Source organism: Apteryx mantelli, chromosome 9 (genome assembly GCF_036417845.1).
Source record: "Apteryx mantelli isolate bAptMan1 chromosome 9, bAptMan1.hap1, whole genome shotgun sequence".
NCBI lineage: Eukaryota > Metazoa > Chordata > Aves > Apterygiformes > Apterygidae > Apteryx > Apteryx mantelli.
The window spans coordinates 5,466,622-5,478,932 of record NC_089986.1 but is presented as its reverse complement, the minus strand read 5'-3'; the positions used below and the strand labels follow the sequence as shown (position 1 = coordinate 5,478,932).

At 40.7% G+C, this 12,311-nt stretch overlaps 1 long non-coding RNA gene across 1 annotated transcript; it reads right to left on the bottom strand.

Moving 5' to 3' along the window:
• Nucleotides 1-1,443: 1,443 nt before the first annotated feature.
• LOC106499609 (uncharacterized) lies at nucleotides 1,444-11,722 on the bottom strand. Its single transcript, XR_010884963.1, has 3 exons — nucleotides 11,581-11,722; nucleotides 5,201-5,294; nucleotides 1,444-1,487 (listed from the first exon to the last, which is right to left on the bottom strand). It is a non-coding gene; the product is annotated as an uncharacterized lncRNA (long non-coding RNA).
• Nucleotides 11,723-12,311: the final 589 nt, after the last annotated feature.

The following is a 12,311-nucleotide window of genomic DNA, read 5'->3' as shown; positions in this document are numbered from 1 at the left end:
GGTTTGGGACCCTTGCAGTACCAGAAAGATTGTGAGTATTTCCAGTGATTTCAAGACCTATGATCAGATCTTTTGGATGAAGTTTCTTATTATATAGGACTGCTCTACATATGTTTAATTGCACAATTTCCTCTGTAAGTAGAAAAAAAAAAGAGAGAGAGAGACAGAGAAACTATTATTATTAGTCTGTAGCTTTGAAGTCTTGGCATACTATCTGGATAAGCAATAAGAAATTGGAACCCACTTTGCAGTTTATTACATGTTTGCATAGAGAAGACAACTGTCTAGTGATAACAGCTGTGGCACCTGGAATAGTGTTTATTATTGCCAGAAGAAATTCTGTACTAACTAAAAATACTGGGCATATCCCACAGACAGGTTTATCAGAAGGTATCTAACACGTGCCTTTTAGAAGGTAAATATCATGCTGTAGCTTCCACACGTGCACATGCAGGTCACTCAGAGCACTCAACACTCCCATGAAGTTCACAGGCAAATATTCGCAAAGCAGGAATTTTGTGGGAGCACATGCTCGCTTGAGAAGATAGCTAATATCTCAAACATCAAGTTTAAACAAACCTGCTCTTCTGGGACAAATGTCTTCCCAAAAAAGTGATGTTACGGAGTGTCATTCAGCATCTGAGAACCCTGAGGTTTTCAGTTTTACTCGTCACATCACATACAAATGAGCTAATAGGATATACTTGCATGGTTTTGAAGTGGGTTTTAAAACGTACAATGTGAAGCCACTTAAAGTTAGGGTTTTATCAGTTCCCCTCAAATAAGGAAAGGAACCCTTTTGAACCAAAATATGCTATATACCATAATTCCTACTCATTAAGTGAAAATTATTTTTCATGAAAAAAAAATTCTAATCTTTTCAGACAAGGCCACGTACCTTTGATATTTATAGGGAGAAGGCATATTTGGATGTAAGCAATGTGTCCAGAGGATGGGTAATCCTGAGTAACTCTGAAACTTCATGTCTTCAGAAAATGATATAAAACCCACTTCTTGAATCAGTTTCAATATCTGAACTGAAACACATGAACACAGCCCTACAAGAGCGATTACACTGACCTGAGGAAAAAACACAAATTTAGAAATTTCAGTGAGCCCAATTTGAAACATAATAAAGTTTCTGAACACCACTCTGATAAGTGCAGTAAAAATGACAGAATTTTAGGATAAAGAAATCAAAGAAGGGTAAGAAACTCACAATGTTATCTAGTCTATGGCTATTACAATCTATTAACCAAACTTCAGTTACGTGTTCCAAAACACAGGCAACCCTCCTCCCTCAAAATACCCTGCAAAAGTGAAAAAGTAGAGTCTGACTTCAAAAGCCCTTCAACACTCTAACAGCAGATCACGAGTATTTTAATTAGAACAAGATTCAGAGTGCAGAACGCAGGTCTGGCTCTGGACATAAACTGTTCAAAAATGCAGTCTGGCTGTCATATTTCAACTGGGGCCTCTTATTTTTACTGTGGAAATAAAGATGAAAAAATTCTCCACTGTAACATTGGTGTGAGTCCAAATTGACAGTAAAATTACTAGAGTTTCTTGGGATTTACTCTAATAGGAAGTTTTATCACTGCATATCAGCATTAGTCATGCATTAGGTTGTAAGTCAAGTCAAAACAAAGTAATCACATATTAAATTGTGAAGTCAAAAGAAAGTAGAAGTGAAATCTTGAGTATACTATATTCAGCAACCTGATGTTGACTTTAATAGAACCAGTATGTCACCCTAGAAAACTGTCTGTAAGAATTCAAGCCTTTGTTATATATACATGATATGCATTACACAGTATGTGCCTCTTCTGAGGAGCAAAGACCTTAGAAAAATATAATTGCATACTTGATTTGATTAGAAATTGCTGTTTAAATCAACCATTCTTAAGGGCAAGGTGTCAGAAATTATTTTACCTGACTGTATCCTTCAGATTTTGACATTTCTGCTATCTGAAAATGGAGAAAAACATCAGCCTCTTACAGCATGTTTATTCTGCGTGTACTGTATGAATGCGGAAGCCATGTCACTGTGTTGCAACAGCCTTCTCTTTTCTCCGAAGTAATTTACAGATAAAACAAATTAATTCTAGGCAACCAAGAAGTTTACCTGAGTCACTGTAGAAAGCTGACCATAATAAAATATTATTTTACCAAAATTTGGCAATTCTCTCTCCCCACTGCTGGTATTTAAATGTTAAAATAGCCACTAATGTATTTTGATATCCAATTGAATTGGTTATTTTATCCCTCAGAATAAAACAGCTCTACTCCAGATGTACCTTAATCTTCCCCACTGCTTCTGCCAGATTGCTATTTTCTGTTTTCCATTTGCTTAGTGCTCTCATCATGAGCAATATGTCAGTGTCACTTCCTCCCTGTATGTTGAGGATTTTTCTTGAATCATGCGATATGTAAGAAGAAAAGCCAAAAACAAGAATCCAAGCTCTTTATGGTTGCTATTTTTAAATACAGGAAGTTCTGTGGGGCTCGGTTTGAAAAGGAGATTCCTTTTGAAGAGTAGAGAATAAACAACAGCATGCTACAAATCACATGCAGGTACAAAAAGTCATATCAAATCTCATGTCCTCGCCCTCTAGCAGGTCAGCATAAGTGAGACTTCAAAAGCACAAAATAGCCAAACAGAAAGAACAGAGGATCAGGTCCCCAAGTGTACCTCATGCATCTGGGATACACACTGAAATGCATGGACTGTCACCACTGTTTTGGGCCACTGGGTTGCTGGTTCTCTCTGCAGTATCAGCCTGACTTTTGAGAAGTGCGACTTTGATTCCTAGAGATGCAAAGCTAACTTTTCTCAGGTCAAGGGTGGAACAGGTAGGGAAGAAGGGAGAGTCTCCTTGAGACTGGGCATAAGAGGGGCAAAGCAGTCCCTGGGGCAGCAAAGAGATCCATCCCTCTTTGCTATTCCTAGGAATGATGTCATCTGCCACCTATAAGTCACAGGGCACCTTCTTGAGGGACTGTCAGTTCCTCTGTCTGCTGGCAGGCACATACTGTCATTCTGAACTCCCACTTGGAGACAAATTTAGGAGCCTATGTTTAAAATAGAATGAGTAGAATATAGCCAGAACACTTTCACATATATACTAGGATGTTCTACTGTAAAACTTCAAAAGAAATCTAGGTAAGACAAACACCTTCTTTGGGGTCCTGCCAGGATACAAATATATTCCAGATAAGAACTTTTGTACCATTACATGGTGCCACAGTACCAGGCAGCATGCTGGGGTGCAATGCTTACGTACCTGTGTGATTTGCACCAGTGTGTACAATACACACTCCAGAGAGCAGACTTCCGTGGTGAACCCACTGATGATGCTCAGTACCCTAATCGTGCCCACATTCCTATTTTACTACCAGCTGTTCTGCTAATTTTGTATAAACAATAAGCTCCAACAGAAACTTATTTTTGACTATGACAACTAATGGTAGCTCTTCCTGTGGTTTCAGTATTTATAAAGAATTTTCCCATGTTATTAGACACTAATGAATAAATAGTTCAGATTGCATTTCAGCCTTTCCCTTGCAGATCTCTCTCCCCTACCCAGCCACCTATTTGCATGAAACTTTCAGGAACGTGATACCTGAGATAGCTACCCTCTGTTAAGTCTGCTTGAAATCAGCCAATGAATTGATAGGCTTTAAAGAGGAGAACACACAAACACACCCTCCCTCTTCTGATTACAGTATCCTCATTTCATAAGGAAGCCAGATTAAAAAAAAAATCAAACCAAAAGTAACTCACTGAGCTGAACTCCATGCTTGCTAGAAGCTGTCCATCATCTTGGCCAGAACACAAGAATGTCTGGTAACACAGATGAGTACATTTTCCTCTCAGGGCTCATTACTTATTATGCAGTAATTTCATATAATTTTTCTTAATAGTAGCCATAGCACTTCTTTATTCACAGTGCAGTGGCTGTGTAAATGCCTGTAAAACTTTATGAGCTTCATTGCCTCAAAGCACTCACAATCTAGGTATGATTAATAAATCACACACATGCACGCTCTCTCTTGTCTCTCCCTAACCTTTCAGAGCAAGCCTCTAGTTAGCTTGTGTCACGTCACCCGCAAAGAGCTCCTCTGCAGCGACTGAGCAGCGGTGTTAGGGGTTCTTTTGTCAGCTAACTCTAGAACATGCAAGTCCCCTTGTAACTGAGCTACATGGGGACTTAATTAACTTTAATTTTTTCACCCACACAACACCCACACACGGTCTACCAGCTGTTTGCCTCTTCTCGCACACTCCCTTCCTTGCTTACTGATGTTGCTGAGCACCCACACCCTCATCAATGATTCCTCTGTATTACGGGTGCCCTCTGTGAGGCTTCTTTTTGGGGTGTACAAGCAGCAGCCCAGTTTTCTACACAATCTTCTCAGAGTTCCCACTAGGTGGCACCGACTATCTGGGATTCTTTCTCCGTTCTGCAGATTTATCTCCCTTGTTTTGCTCCAGGTCTTCCCTCCCTTCTTGCAGCACTTCCAAACACTGAGATCATCAGTTTTAATAACTGCAAAAGCAAACAGCTCCTGGGACCTTTTTTCCTGTCTTTACAGTGCTGCACTGATTCAAGCCAAAAGACAAGCCATTCACAGACAAAAAGATTGCCAGTGTCATTTCTACAGCTAGTTCAAAAACCTCACTGGTATAACCTTTAATTATTTCTTTCAGGACCACCTTCATATAGCAAGTCCTTACTGACTCCTTATTCTGCCATCCTCACTTTTACGTGCACACATAATAAACCTAATCTCTGCAAGAATTACCATTATCCCAGGCAGACTGACTAGCTGGACAGACAGGGAAAGCTATGAGGAAAAGTGATGTGACAGTGACTGAGAGCTGCCAGTAGGTTTTATCTCCCGACAAATGGGCGGAGGGGGAGAGAGGAGTTCTAGATGAAGGCTTTTGAAGGAAATTCCTTAAAGTTTTGGAGGAGAAAGCCCGTGCATGAAGCAGGCCCAGGGAAGGAATCATTCTTTTATAGATTGAAATAACTATTGCTGGTGTACCTTTTCAAAGCTTGACCTTAGCTAACTTTAACATATGCAAATAAAATTAGCTCATGAGAAGCTAATATAGGTTATTCATTTTTTTCTTGGGAACACATTTATAAACTGGAGAGCTGGATAAAGAATTTAATTGTAAACAAACACTAACCAAGGCCATCTGCGCTTAGAGCAACTGTTTGAATCCGTCCCTGTTCTGCAAAATGCACATGGCTTTCTTCTTTCTCTTCTTTTGGGCCCAGATCCTGCAAAAACATAAACACAAGAAAAGGAGCTACCTGAGTGGCTGAAGGAGAGGGAACTAAGTTGGGGTTTGAAAGTGCAGCTCCCACTTTCTTGCTTTTCTTTACCTCAGAACTGTTTAATGATTTATGTTACTTTCAAACTGCTCAGTGCAGCTTTCACTGGATTTATAGGAGATCTTCACAGAAACCTCTTCACAATACAGGTTATAAAACTGACAATAAATAACCCGCAGCTACTGTGCCTGGAATGCATCAACCCAATCACCAGTCACAGCAGACTTCAAATAACATCATTAAAACAGAAGGCTCGATCCTCTTGTCACTGGACTATATAGCAAAAATATTGATCACTGAAGTCAACAGGATGTCACAGGAATATTCTGATGCCACGGTGCAACTTCCAGTCTGGTTGCACTTCTGCTGAGGAGTATAATGCCATAAAAGTTTGACTAACTCATCATTCAGTTAAGTTCCTGTCCCAAAGAATTACAAAATATAAAATGTATCAGGCAAAATGAAGTTAAATGAATTTCTGGTAGCAAAAAAAATAATTCTCTCACTAGGAACTAGTGAAGAATAATTCCTCACTAATAGGACTGAAGTAATTTTGGATATCTCAGATATGCAATTCTCACAGTGCACAACTCACAGTTGAAGAGCTGTACTCTTCTCAGTGAAATGGATAAAATGCTCACAAACCCAGGGACTGGGATCATCACATCCCCTAAGGTGTCCAGTTACTGAGCACCCGAGTATCAGGACTGATGGAAGCCTCCACTTCAAAGCAGCAGCTCACACAGTAAGGAAGAATTCCACTCAGATTCTCTCAAATTCTTCACAGCATTTCAGCTACTGGTAAGACAAATACTTGCACAAAAAGTAAACACCAACCACCTAATGATTAGGATGGATATTCATGATTTGTGAGAAAAGCCTACATTCATTTTGCTGGTGTATATGGGCAGCACAAAAGCTAGAAGCAAACTAACTAAAATTAAAAAATGAAACAAAATTACGGTCAGGGATAACCCTGAAACTGACTGGAAAAACAGCTTCTATTTCTGAGTGAGGCTGGCCATCATAATATCACTAATGGAGTGGACAGTCATATGAAGACAAAAGTGAATGTGAATACGGCTGTTAAGGTCTTTACTTCATTTTAACCTCATTTGAAGTTCTTTATCTACATTTCTTCAGATTTTATACATAAATTCCTGAATGCTTGTTTTCTCTCCTCAAATTAACTCAACGAAATAAAAAGTTCTTTCCAAACTCTGCTTAAAAGCCTCCACTTCAGATGCTTAAAAAATTGCAAAGATATCGCAGATATGAACATCAATGAAAATCACATTAGTTCATCAGTCACTAACTTATCTTGCTGTGCAATGACAATGGAAAAAATTTTGAAGATGAGTTTCTCTTTCCTGGAAGGCCAGACAGTTTTACAGCTGTAGAATATCAGGCCCTGGCTTTTATTCAGATGCTGTAAAACCAAAAGATTGTGAAAAAACTAGACAAGCCTGACAAAACTGGAAAAAGCGGGGGATGGAACAATTCAAAAGTCACTGATCTATGTACTCGTCCATCTGCCACAGCCTCCATTCTGGACAGCCCAATGGGAAATGTACCAGGAAAATGTAACCACAGGGGATTATTCCATATATCAGAAAAAAATAATCTTTGTAGTCCGTGCTCCCAAGTTCAACATTTTCCTCTAACTTTTTTAAGATACCGAGTCTAACTGCTACCTTTGAGACAGTAAAATGAGGAAGTCCATTTCCCTCTCAGAATTTTGTAAGTAGGACACGAGACACCCCAATCTACCAAACAACCCTCTACCACACAGAGAAACCACCAGGTGCCTGTGTCCAAACCGTTCTCCTTACACTTGCGTGGTGCTCTCCCACGAGTCAGGTACTGCACGACAGTTCCCACCTCACTGAAGGCACAGCCCCATGTTTTTATATGCAGTCACTCGTACTGCAAAACAAATCTACCTGCAGGGCTCAGACTGAACGTTATGATTGTTTGCATTCCACTTAGCGGCCGAGATTGATCTGCAGTGTAAACAGAACACGCAGAACCAGAACGCACACAGGTCCCTGCCGCAGAGCACTTTGGTTCCATGCAAATACCGTACTGCCGGAGAAGTGCCTAAAGGCTCACATATCCAGCCCCTTAATCATAAGAGCAGTCATATTATCATTCGCAGTCAAATACTATTACTTTCCCTTTTGCAAAATGCCAGCCCTCAGGAATACAGGTTTTCCAATTGCAAGTCCCTTATAAGGCTGATCATCTGACCATCACTTAAAGTCAACTAGTGTTTTAGCATATGGTATTTAACTGATTTGGGATCTTAACATTTGTTTTAAGCTGTTGCTATTGAATAGTTTTATGATAGCTATCATTTCAAGAACAACGGAGTACATAATGGTAGGAGGAGGGTTTTTTTCTGGGGACTGCAGCAGAAGGCTGACTCAAATTCCAGTGTTTCCTAGAAGTTGTTCTGACTAGTTCTGCCTTGACAGGTGACTAGTAATAACTCCAACACAGGACATACTGGTGTTAACCACACCTTGAAGTTCATGTACGGTGACTATATGGCAATGATGCAAAGCAATGTATGGCAATTCCAGGCGTGTCCGAGATGTGTCACCCTGGTGCATTTGTAGATCTACAGCTCATGTAGAGCAGTTATATTACTTTCTAGTCCTATTAGAACTACTGTACATTTTAATAAATCTGCTTATGTGCATTAATTACTAATTATAAGGAAAATGAATTGGAGCTAGTAAGATGACAAGAGTAGGTAAGTCAGAAAACACCAGAATTAAGATATTCAAAGTCTGAGTTTAGCCTCCTTATTCATCTCCACTAATAACCACATTTTCTTACCTCATTGTGGCATTGTTTAAATTATATCATGTACCTACACAGAATTTTCTTATAGGCATTTTATCCCCCTTCTTATCATGACTGCCAAGTGATTCAGAACAATATATCTTTACATATCCCTATGAAGTAGAAGCTAGTCATCATCTATTGTTCTACAACCAGAACTGAGGTACCATAAAACAAAAGCCAAAAATGTGTGTTTATTTTGAGTGTCCAATTTGGAATAATTTGTGTTTGAATTTTTTCTGAATACTAAGTAGCACAGCACTTTCTATGTTGAAACACAACTCCCCTTGCCCTCACCTCAAATTAAGACAACAGCAAATAGAGTTCAACCGATTGCTTAAGCTGGAAACTCAGATACAGGCAACTGATAGTCATCCATAAAAAGCCTGGTTTAAGTGACTTCCCCTAATGTCACAAACTATGACCTCAGGCAAGGATGTAATTCAATTTTTCCAGGCAGCATTCACCTCCTGAAGCCCAATCATTTTATTTCTTCAGTACTGGACCTCCAATAAATGACCCCGAGTGTTAAAACAATCTTTGTATGCATTAGGAGGCTGCAGTCACTGGACACAAAGGTCATTCTTGCCTAAACATCTGCAGCTGGAATGTACTTTGTACCTGGAGTGGCGATAACATATGTCTTGCCAGTACAGTCCTTAACTTCTGGCAACCAAATGAATGGGCTGTGAGTTGTACGGGACAACCTTCACTGTACCTATCCATCACTTTGGATCCCTGATCCATCGATAATCTGCTGCCAGCTCTATTGAATTATTGTGTTCATTAGGTCATTCTGGGAAAACTCAGAGCTGTTCACTGGTCATTTTTATTAGGACACTGGTGTCCATAGCCACAAAATAATCAAGGAATCAAGCTTAGTAAAACTGACACTGAAAGAATGAATGACATCACAGGAGAAGCGCACGAAGAGGAGGAAAACAAACAAAGGAAATAAATAAAAGAAAAACAATTAGTTCTGTGATATCCAAACTTCTTGAGGGCTGGCTTCCCAACTTTGGGGTTGACTACAAGAATCAACATCCCAAACAAATGGGACATTTCTAACATCTCCCTCCTGTGTAGATTCTCTTTTATCTAGTCAGGTTTTAGCATATGTAGCCTTGACTTCTGGTAGGGAACTTACTTAGGGTTATACTTTATATACTGCTGCTCTAATTTCTCAGAACGTATAAGAACATAATTTTGCTCAACATTTCCATGACACGGTCAAATTTTTCTGAAATTGGGCAATGAGTTGCCAACTGTTAGTCCCTAATGGACAAACTGACAGACGGTTTGATTGCATAAGCCTCATTTTGTTAGGAAACTAAGCCAAAAATAGTAAATATATGTGTATAAATGCCTGCCCATCAATTCCCTGCAGCAACCTCTGAGCATGCTTCCCATGGTACAACATGGCTCAGCAAGCATCTATCCCCCTTCCTTCCTGATTATATCAATAACTTATTCAGTGACTAGAGTAGTCAAAGTAACACTCCTCTCCTAGCAACTAATTTAATGCATTTTTATAGATTACAGACTCCAAACCTTTCCAATTTGGGATTTCAATTCATATTTGCCTAATGGATTCATATAATAGTCCCTTGCTCCCAGTAAATTCCTCATTTTAACTTTAATTGGTTTGCTCATGAAGAATCAGAATTTACATTAGCTGAAAACGATATATCACTAGCTATTACTGAATGTAAGTAATATTTGATTAAGCAAAAGGAGAGAGATATTCATGTGCTATTCTCTCAGCATTTGTTAATGTTCAGGCCAATTTCTACAAGAAGATAAAGTACATTTACAGCATAATCAAATAAATGTATTTAGATTAAGGTCTACATAAAGACCTTAATTCACTGTCCTCTTCAATCTATGATGTCTGTTCGATGTATATAAACTCATAATGATAACCAAAAATGACTACTACATTCAGTTGTAGTTGCTGGCTAGACAATTGTTCTTTGGTGCAAAACTAAAGGTGTGGACTCTTTTTAGAAAAGTTAATGTAAGCAACAAGCGTAAACACATGAAATTAAATAGTTTGATTACCTGCAATACTGAAGTATTAATCATCTCCAGTGATTTTAAAGTCTCAGTCTAGAAATAAAGAACTGTCTTATTCTACTTAAATAAGCTCAGCCTGAGAAGTCTGGGAAAGCAAGAATACACAGGACTTCTCTGTGAGTGAGAGAGGAAGACAAGCTGCAAGTTCGGGTGCTATTAAGAAGCCTACGTGAATATTTCTGTGAAAGCAATGGATATGGTAAAACTGAATGAAAGTAAGTCCATTTGAAACACTTGTGGTTTTGAAAACAAGTTTGAAAACGTAACTTCAAGAGCTTCAGGAAGCTTCTTGAAGGCAAGAAAAAAGAATATGAATACTTAAAAAGTATTACTGTTTTAAAGCAATTATAATTATTTACGGGTGCCTAACTTAAAAATTTTGAACATTTTAGTTGGCAACCCTGGAAGTCAGTGGGTGAAGAATATTGTTTATTCACTGTAAATGCAGATACTATGAATATAATTACCCGCAACAAATTACTGCTAGCATTTTTGCTGCTACTGGGATTTTTCCCTGAATCAGTTCAGCAGGGAAATACATCTTTCTGTACAATATTCAGTACATGAAATGTTAAAACTTGAGATGGAAAGCAGTCCCATCAGTAATTTTCTTTAATTCAAATGTCACAGTATTAATTATCTAATGCTAAATGTTATAAGCAAGCCAACAAGTGAGTATAGTTGTTTGATATTCAAATTCAACTGCAAATAAGCTAAAATAAAGCTGTTCACTATTGCGGCTTTATGGCTGATGGGCAGCTTGAGCATAGGTAGAGCAAATGTGTTCTTGAAAACGGGGATGGTATAGACGTATCCCAAGGCATGCAAATGTGGGAGAAAGATTAAAAAATGATAAAACTGAAAGCATAAGGAAAAATAAGATCAAATAGGAGTCCTTAATCTTAGTATAATAGAAGAGCAAGGCATTTAGTTAAATTAAAAGACAACAGATTTAAATTGGAAATACATTTAGCTGGAAGCCACGCCAGCTTGTGGTAGTGACTGCTATTAGTTACTGGTATATGTAAAAAATTCAAATGAACGTATTTTTATATCTCTTTTATGCTATATTTATTTTAAAGCCAGCATGATGTCTGTGATAAACTCTAGTTGCACACAGACCAGAAAGTTAGATATTTTTGGAAAAACACCTTTGGACTATGTCTTTTTTTTTTCCACCGTTTTAGTACCACTAGCTATGCTTGTGGCAAGCAGAGGTTTTCTGATAATAAAATACAGTAATAGAGAGAACTCCAGTCGCGTTATTTCTTGTTGGTTAAGGACGAATGCTGAAGCCCCTTCTCACCTTCCTCGGCACTGCATGGGCACAGCGGGGGCACGGACGCACCGCGCACCCGAATTACACTTCACCGACCGCCTCAGCTCCGCTCCCAGGGGAGAAAAAGGCAAAGGAAAGCGGGGCCGGCAATGCCGCGTCCTCCCGCGCTGCGTCCACACCCTGAAACGAAGAACGGTCAGCGCGCTACGACATAAATAAAGGAATGAAATGATAAAAGAAATTAAATTAATGGGGGCTGGGGTCAGGAAAAGAGGCTCTGGGCGGCTGTTCTGCCCGCAGAGGCAGCTCGCCCCAGCGCTCCTGGGCCCTGCAGGCCCCAACGGCCGCGCGGCCGGGGCTGGCGGGCGCCGCGCCTCAGCGCTGTCGCGCGCGGTGTCGCACCCCGCCACGCCGGCGTCGCACGCGGTGTCGCACGCGGTGTCACCCCGCCACACGGATGTCGCACCCGGTGTCGCACGCGGTGTCACACCCCGCCACGCCGCGTGTCCCCGCCGCCCCGCGCTGCCCCGCCCGGCCGTTACCGCCGCCCCCTCACGCAGGGCCGCGCGCGGCGCAGCCCGCCCCGCCCCGGCGCCCCCGCTCCCGCCCGCGGAGGACGAGGAGGAGGAGGCGGGGGGGGGGGGAGGGGGAGGGGGAGGGGGCGCGGCCGCCCCGCGGCCCGGACGGACGCGGCGCGCACCCAATGCGCTGAGGCGCGGGCGCCCCGGAGGGAGGGCAGAGCCCCGCGGCCGGGCCCA